The sequence below is a fragment of the Chiloscyllium plagiosum genome, chromosome 1, assembly GCF_004010195.1.
Source record: "Chiloscyllium plagiosum isolate BGI_BamShark_2017 chromosome 1, ASM401019v2, whole genome shotgun sequence".
NCBI lineage: Eukaryota > Metazoa > Chordata > Chondrichthyes > Orectolobiformes > Hemiscylliidae > Chiloscyllium > Chiloscyllium plagiosum.
Genome location: NC_057710.1, coordinates 33,528,721 through 33,537,621, shown reverse-complemented (window position 1 = coordinate 33,537,621; position 8,901 = coordinate 33,528,721).

Genomic DNA, 8,901 nt, shown 5'->3' with positions numbered 1-8,901 from the left:
AGATGGACTAAAAATTGATGAAGTGAAGGGCAGTTGAAAGTCTGACTGTATTTAAAATTAGATTAGATTAGATTCTCTACAATGTGAAACAGGCCCTTCAGCCCAACAAGTCCACACCAACCCTTCGAAGAGTAACCCACCCAGACCCATTTCCCTCTGACTAATGCACCTAACACTATGGGCAATTTAGCATGGCCAATTCACCCGACCTGCACATCTTTGGACTGTGGGAGGAAACTGGAGAATACCCACGCAGACGCGGGGAGAATGTGCAAACTCCACACAGACAGTCGCCCGAGGCTGGAATCGAACCTGGTGCTGTGAGGCAGCAGTGCTAACCACTGAGCCACCAAGTCACCCTTTAATACTAAACTGATAAATCACTGTGCAGATCAATTGCATGTGAGCATACAGAAATAAGTACGGGTGAAAATTGTAAAGATAATGGGAAATTGTTTCAATTTTCTTTAAAGGAGTGGTACCGGAGGCCAGGAAATTAGCAAATATTGGACCGTTGTTCAAAACATGATGTAACAATAACTCCATCACAATTAAAACAACCTAGTTCTCAATGCCGGCAAAACCAAGGAACTCATTATGGACCTTTGGCAGGGTGTTACTCATGATCCCCTACACATTAACAGCACAGAGATGGAATGAGTGGAGAGTGTCAAGCTCCTGGGAGTGGTCACCAACAACAAACTTTATTGAACTCTTAATGTGGAAGGGCTGGTTACAAAGCCCAACAACATCTCTTCTCCCTCAGGCAACTGATAAAATTTGGCATGACAGTGAATACCCCTGCCAACTTTTATAGGTGCGCCATCATTTTGGATGTATCACTACCTGGTATGGCAACTGTATCATTCAAAATCAGAGTCAGTACAGAGAGTGGTGAACTCGGCCCGGACAATCAGAAAGGTCAACCTCCCATCTATAGAATCCATCTACCAGGCCCGCTGTCAAGGAAAGGCCGCCAGCATTCTCAAAGATCCATCCCACCCTGGCAATGGTTTTCTACAACCTCTACCATCGGGGAGAAGGTACAGAAACCTGAACACATGCACCAGCCGGTTTTGAAACAGTTTCTGCCCTACTATTGTTAGAATACTGAATGGACTCACAAACTCTTAGCATTCACTGTATTTTGGTTTTTGCTGCTGTTTACCTATTATTTACTATCTATGCTATTTAACTCTGTGATCTGCCTGTATTGCTCGCAAGACAAAGCTTTTCACTGTGCTTCGGTACACGCGACAATAAATTCAATTCAATTCAATTCGAGGTTCCATAAATGTGAACACTTTTAAAAACAATAAATCAAACCAAAATTGACAGTCGCTTGGACAATTGTGGATTAATTAAGGAAAGCCAGCCTGGATACCAAGTGGATACCAATAGTATTTAACATGATTAAGTTTGATGAGAGTAATATAATTGATTGCTCTGTCAAGGGGAAATGTTTCTTTCTATGTTATCTCTGCCCATCATAATTTTATACATCTCAATCATGTCCTCTCTTAATCTTCTCTGCTCTAAGAAGAACAACCCGTGGGCGGCACGGTGGCACAGTGGTTAGCACTGCAGCCTCACAGCGCCAGAGACCCGGGTTCAATTCCCGCCTCAGGCGACTGACTGTGTGGAGTTTGCACATTCTCCCCGTGACTGCGTGGGTTTCCTCCGGGTGCTCCGGTTTCCTCCCACAATCCAAAAAAGTGCAGGTTAGGTGAATTGGCCATGCTAAATTGCCCGTAGTGTTAGGTAAGGGGTAAATGTAGGAGAATGGGTCTGGGTGGGTTACGCTTCGGCGGGTCGGTGTGGACTTGTTGGGCCGAAGGGCCTGTTTCCACACTGTAGGTAATCTAATTCAAAATCTAATTAAAAAAAAACCCAGTCTATCCAAACTCTCTTCATAACCAAAATATTCCAGCCCAGGCAAAACCTGGTAAATCTTCCCTGCACCATCTCCAGAGCTATCACAATCCTCCTATAACATGGATTCCAGACTTCACACAAGCTGTAGTCTAATCAACATTTTATACAGCTCCAGCATAACCACCCTGCCGTTAAAGTCTTCGCCTTGGCTAGTAAAGGTTTATTTGAAATCACAAACTTTCGGAGCACTGCTCCTTGTCAGGTGAATGTCAGATAAACCTGTTGGACTATAACCTGGTGTCGTGTGACTTCTGACTTTGTCCACCCCAGTCCAATACCGGCATCACCATATCATAATAAAGGCAGTATAGCATATGCGTTCTTAACCACTTTATCCACCTAACACCATAATAGACTGTAAATGCACACCAGCATCCAACATGAACACCATTCCTGTATTCCCTTGCCCTGTTTGTTCTGCCTGAGTGCATCACCAAAGATTAATCTAGATTAAGCTAGACCAGCCTTGTAAGTACTATGGCTACAAGAGGAGATTAGAGAATAGATGCCTTTGACCAGTGGTGTGCTGCAAGGTGCTGGGTCCAGTGCTTTTTGTCATTTATATAAATGATTTGGATGTGAATACAAGAGGTATGGTTAGTAAGTTTGCAGATAACACCAAAATTGGTGATGTAGTAGACAGTGAAGGTTGTCTCAGAGTTCAACAGGACCTTGATCATATGGGGAAATGAGCTAAGTGGCAGATAGAGTTTAATTTAGATACATGTGAAGTGTTGTGCTTTGGTATGGCAAATCAGGGCAGTACTTATACACTTAATGATAGGGACCTGGTGTGTGTTGCCTAACAGATACAGGTTCATAGTTCCTTGAAAGTGGAGTCACAGGTAGACAGTAGAGTGAAGAAGGCATTTAATATGCTTGCTTTATTGTTCAGTACATTAAATGTAGATGTTGGGATGTCATGTTGCAACTATACAGGCCATTGGTTAGGCCACTTGTGGAATACTGCATTCGATTCTGGTCTCTTGCTTTAGGAAATATGTTGTTAAACTTGGAAGTGTTCAGAAAGATTTACAAGGATATTGCTAGGGTTGGAGGGTTTGAGATGAATAGGCTGGGCAATGTTCTCTGGTTCATCGTAAGCTGAGGAGTGATGTTATAGAGGTTTATAAAATCATGACAGGCATTGGTAAATAGCCAACATCATTTTCCCAAGGTTGGGGAGTTCAAAACTAGAGGGCATAGGTTTAAGGTGAGAGGGGAACAATTTTAAAGGGACGTAAAGGGCAACATTTTCATGCAGAGACCGGTGCATGTACGGAATGAACTATCAGAGGAAGTGGTAGAGGCTGGTGCAATTACAAGATTTAAAAAGTATTTGGATGGGTATATGAATAGGAAGGATTAGAGGGATACGGGTCAAATGCTGTAAATGGGACTAGATTAAATTTGGTTATACTGTCAGCCTGGACGAGTTGGATCAAAAAGTCTGTTTCTGTGCTGTACAACTCTATGACTCAGTAACTCATCTTTTGACTACCCAAAACCTGTTCACCATCTACGAGGCACAAGTCAGGAGTGTGATGGAATACTTCCCACTTGTCTGGATGGCTGCAGCTCCAATAGCACTAAAGACATTTAACTGTATCCAGGCCAAAGTAACCCACTTGATTGGCACCAAATCCACAAACATTCACTCCCAAACTCATCAATGCTCTTTAGTGGCAGCATGTACCATTTAAGATACACTGCAGAATAACTCTAAGGTTCCTTAGACAGCACTTTCCAAACCCACAACACTATCATCTCAAAGGACAAGGGCAGCAGGCATATGAGAACACCACCACATGCAAGTTTCTCTCCAAACCATAAACCATCCTGATTTGTTAATATGTCACCATTCATTCATTGTGTTGGAGTCAAAATCCTGAAACTCCCTCCCTAACAGCATGTGAGTCTATCTACAGCACAAAGACTGCAGCAATTTGAGAAGGGAGCTCACTTTCCCGGGATCATTAGGAGTGTGCAATGAATCTTGGTCAAGTTTGCACTGCCCACATCTCATGAATGAACTTTATAAATCAGTCATGATCTTATTAAATAGCAGGAAATGCTTATATGGCCTACTGCTGCTTCTATTTCCTTAGTCTTACTACACATTTTGGCAACTTTTCAGACCTCCTCTTCTGATCTAATACAGTCTCTAATTTCCTTTGTTAGCTACAGATTGCTCATTTTCCTGTTGGGCTTTTATGTCTTAAAGGAATTGGTGACCATACACTTCAATGCCTTTTATTTATCACATTACCATAGCTTTGTGCACTATTGTTAATCAGAAAACTATCAATGTCTCCCTTAAACATATTCAAAGACTGAGCATCCTCAACTACTCTGGTAGAGAATTCCAAAGTGTCATAACCATCAGAGTTAAATAATTTCCCTCCGAGTAGACCTTATTTTTAAATTGTACACACTAGTTTTAGACTCCCCAACCAGTACTGTATCTGAATCTACCCTGACTAGCCCTTTAAATATTTTATACATTTCAATGAGATCATCTGTATTTCTTTGACATTATATAAAATGCAAGCTCAGTTGCCCGATTTCTATTTCTACCATCCCAAGAACAAATCCAGCGAATCTTCATTGCAATCCCTCTAAAGCAAGATATTATCTTTCTTGAGATAAGGACCCTAAACATCCACACAATCCAGGTGCAGTCTAACCTAACTTCCATTTAACTGAAGCGATATTTTGTTACTCCTGAACTCAAATCTTTTGGCTGACAACAAACACCTCGTGCTTCTACACTTTCCAACCTTTTACCATTAAAAAAACTTGAAAGGGTTCAGAAAAGATTTACAAGCATGTTGCCAGGGTTGGAGGATCTGAGCTATGGGGAGAGGCGGAACAGGCTGGGGCTGTTTTCCTTGGAGCATCGGAGGCTGAGGGGTGACCTTATAGAGGTTTACAAAATTATGAGGGGCATGGATAGGATAAATAGACAAAGTCTTTTCCCTGGGATCAGGGAGTCCAGAACTAGAGGGCATAGGTTTAGGGTGAGAGGGGAAAGATATAAAAGAGATCTAAGGGGCAACTTTTCCACACAGAGGGTGATACATATATGGAATGAACTGCCAGAGGAAGTGATGGAGGCTGGTACAATTTCAACATTTAAAAGGCATTTGGATGGGTATATGAATAGGAAGGGTTTGGAGGGATATGGGCCAGGTGCTGGCAGGTGGGACTAGATTGGATTGGGATATCTGGTCAGCATGGACGAGTTGGAGCGAAGGGTCTGTTTCCATGGTGTACATCTCTATAGCTCTATGACTCTAAATACGCTGCACACCTGTTTCACATTTTACCATATTACATTCCATCTGCCATATTCCTTTCCACTCACTAAGCCTGTTCAAATCCTCCTGAAGTCACTTCAAATTTCCTCACATCATAGACTCCCACTTAGCTTTGCATCGTCTGTGAATTAGGAATTATATTTGGTCCCCTTATTGTGAAGAGCTGGAACAACATTAGTCACAGCCTGCTAATGTGAGAAAGACATTATTTGCTGAATGACATCCTCCTGTGCTTTGATCATCTGATTCTGGGGTACTTTTAGAAATGGGAAACAGAATTTTTTTGTGAGTGGAGGCCCATGTTCAAAGGCATACCACAGGCTTTGTACTAGGCCTCTTGCAATATGTTGTGTACATTATTGATCTAGACATGAATGTAGTTGGTATGATCGTAGGTTAGTCCAGTTAATATTGTTTACATGGACTTCAGTAAGGCTTTTGACAAGGTCGTGCATGGCAGACTGGTTAATAAGCTAAGAACCTATGGGATCCAGAGCATTTTGACAAACTGGCTCTAAGATTAGCCTAGTGGTTGGAAACAGATGGTGATGCTCAAATGGTGGTTTGGGACTGGAACCAAATGTCTAGGGTTCAGTGTTGGATCTCTTACTATTAGTAACGTACATTGATGATCTAGACATGAATGATGTAGGCATGATTAGAAAGTTTGCAGATGATGTGAAAATTGGTGGGGTAAATCATAGGAAGAAAGTCTTGGAATACAGAACAATGGGGCGGCACGGTGACTCAGTGGTTAGCACTGCTGCTTTACAGTACTAGGGTTCCAGGTTCGATTCCAGCCTCGGGCGACTGTCTGTGTGGAGTTTGCACATTCTCCCCGTGTCTGCTTGGGTTTCCTCCAGGTGCTCCTGTTTCCTCCCACAGTCCAAAGATGTGCAGGTTAGGTAAATTGGCGTTAGTCAGAGAGAAATGGGTCTTGGTAGGTTACTCTTCGGAGGGTCGGTGTGGACTTGTTGGGCCGAAGGGTCTGTTTCCACACTGTCAGGAATCTACTCTAATCTAATCTAACTGGGCTGGTCAGTTAGGCTAAACAGTGATGAATGGAATTTAGTCCTGAAAAGTATGAGGATTCACATTTCCGGAAGGCAAATAAAGGAGTACACATTAAATGGAAAGACCGTGGAAAGTGCAGAGGATGAGAGAGACCTTGGAGTTCATGTCTATAGATCCTTGAAGACAGGACAGGTAGACAAGATGAATAAGAAGGCAAATTCGATACTTGCCTTCATTAGTCGTCATTGAACACAAGAGCAAGCAGATTTTGATTAAGCTGTATATTACTTGAGTTGAGCCACAGCTATACAGTCCTGATTGCCACACTATAGAAAGGTGATTGCACTAGACATGATTTAGAAGAGATTCACCAGGATGTTGCCTGCACTGGAGTGATTCAACTAAGAGACTAGATATGCTGGAGTTGTTTTCCTTACAGCAGAGAAGGTGGGGGATTTGGTTGAGTTATGAATGGCAGAGACAGGGCAAATAGGGTATACAGATAGGGGAAACCCTTTTTCCTTAGTAGATGGATCAATGATCAGGTGCACAGTTTTAAATTAAGAAACGAGGAGTTTTAGAGGGGATTTGAGGATAATTTTTAAACCCAAGGGATGTCGGTATCTAAAAATCGCTGCTTTAAAAGGTAGTAGATGGGAACTCCAAAAACATTTAAGCAGTATTTTTTTTTATTTCAAAAATATACTTTATTCATAAAATACTTTGATGATCTGTACAACTGGACATGCCATACATATGTAAACATTCCATTTGTTTGCATATCAAAACAGAGTAATTATTCCTATTTACAGGTCTGTACGATTACATTTTTAGCTGAGGCGTCAGCAGGGCCCAAATGACTGCGCGGGCCCCCTGTCCTTCTTTAGGCAGGCAGATGTTACACGGTGGTCTTTCCCCACCGCGCCTTGGCGGCAGCTGCCCCAAGCTTCAGCGCGTCCCTCAACACGTAGTCCTGGACCTTGGAATGTGCCAGTCTGCACTCAGTCGGGGTCAACTCCTTCAGCTGGAAGATCAACAGGTTTCGGACCGGCCAGAGAGCGTCCTTCACTGAGTTGATGATCCTCCAGGCACAGTTGATGTTCGTCTCGGTGTGCGTCCCGGGGAACAGGCTGTACAGCACGGAGTCCCGCGTCACGGCGCTGCTCGGGATGAATCTCGACAAACACCACTGCATTCCTCTCCAGACTTCTTCTGCGTAGGCACATTCCAGAAGGAGGTGTGTGACAGTCTCGTCCCCCCCGCAGCCGCTTCGAGGACAGCGTGCGGTGCGGCTGAGAGTCCGGGCATGCATAAAGGATCTCACAGGCAGAGCCCTTCTCACCACCAGCAAAGCTATGTGTTGGTGCTTGTAGGAAAGTTCTGGCGATGAGGCATTCTGCCAAATGGCTTTGACAGTCTGCTCAGGGAACCGCTCGATAGGATCCGCCCTCTCCTTTTCCCGAAGGGTCTCAAGGACACTACGTGCTGACCACTTCCTGATGGACTTGTAGTCAAAGGTGATTTTCTTCATAAACTTCTCCACGAAGGACAGGTGATACGGAACAGTCCAACTACTCGGAGCGTTCCGCGGCAGCGAGGCCAGGCCCATCCTTCGCAACACCGGGGACAGATAGAACCTCAGTACGTAGTGACACTTGGTGTTTGCGTACCGGGGATCCACGCACAGCTTGATGCAGCCACACACAAAGGTGGCCATCAGGGTGAGGGTGGCATTGGGTGTATGTTTTCCCCAGGTTCTGGGAATAGGCCAGACCTGTGCCACGTATAATAGCAATGACAGTGCCTCACACCTGATGACCAGGTTTTTTCCTGCGATGGAGAGCTTCCATCTGCCCAGTTTCTGCCTCACTTTGCTGATACGCTCCTCCCAAGACTTGGCACATGCCCCAGCCCCCCCCCCGAACCAAATACCCAGCAGGTGGTCGGTCCTGACGGTGAAGGGGATCGAGGATTGGTCGGCCCAGTTCCCGAAGAGCATGGCTTCGCTCTTGCCTCAGTTTACCTTGGCCCCTGAGGCCCGTTCGAACTGGTCACATATGCGCATGGGTCTGCGCACGGACAGCGGATTCGAGCAGAAAACGGCGACGTCATCCATGTACAGGGAGGCCTTAACCTGCAGGCCCCCGCTGCCAGGAATAGTCACCCCTCTCAGGCTCGCATCCTTCCTGATGGACTCGGCAAATGGCTCTATGCAGCACACAAACAAGGCAGGAGAGATCTGACTGGGAAGCTATCTGATTCCCACTCATTGACTGAGACTGCACTGACAATGTTGGTGTAGAGCAGTCTATCCAATTGCAGATTCCCTCCCCAAAGCCCATTTTGGAGAGAACATCTCTCATATACCTATGTGATATCCTGTCAAAGGCTTTCTCCTGGTCCAGGCTGATCAGGCAGGTGTCCAACCCTCTGTCCTGCACGTAGGCGATCGTATCCCTGAGGAGTGCGAGACTCTCAGCGATCTTCCTGCCCGGCACAGCACAGGTTTGGTCAGGGTGAATCACCGACCCCAGACCAGACCTGACCCGGTGTGGTGTAAAATTATGTCCCAATACATGTGTGAATCATAATGTAACACATGTATTGGGCCAAGCAATGGAATGTGGTGAAA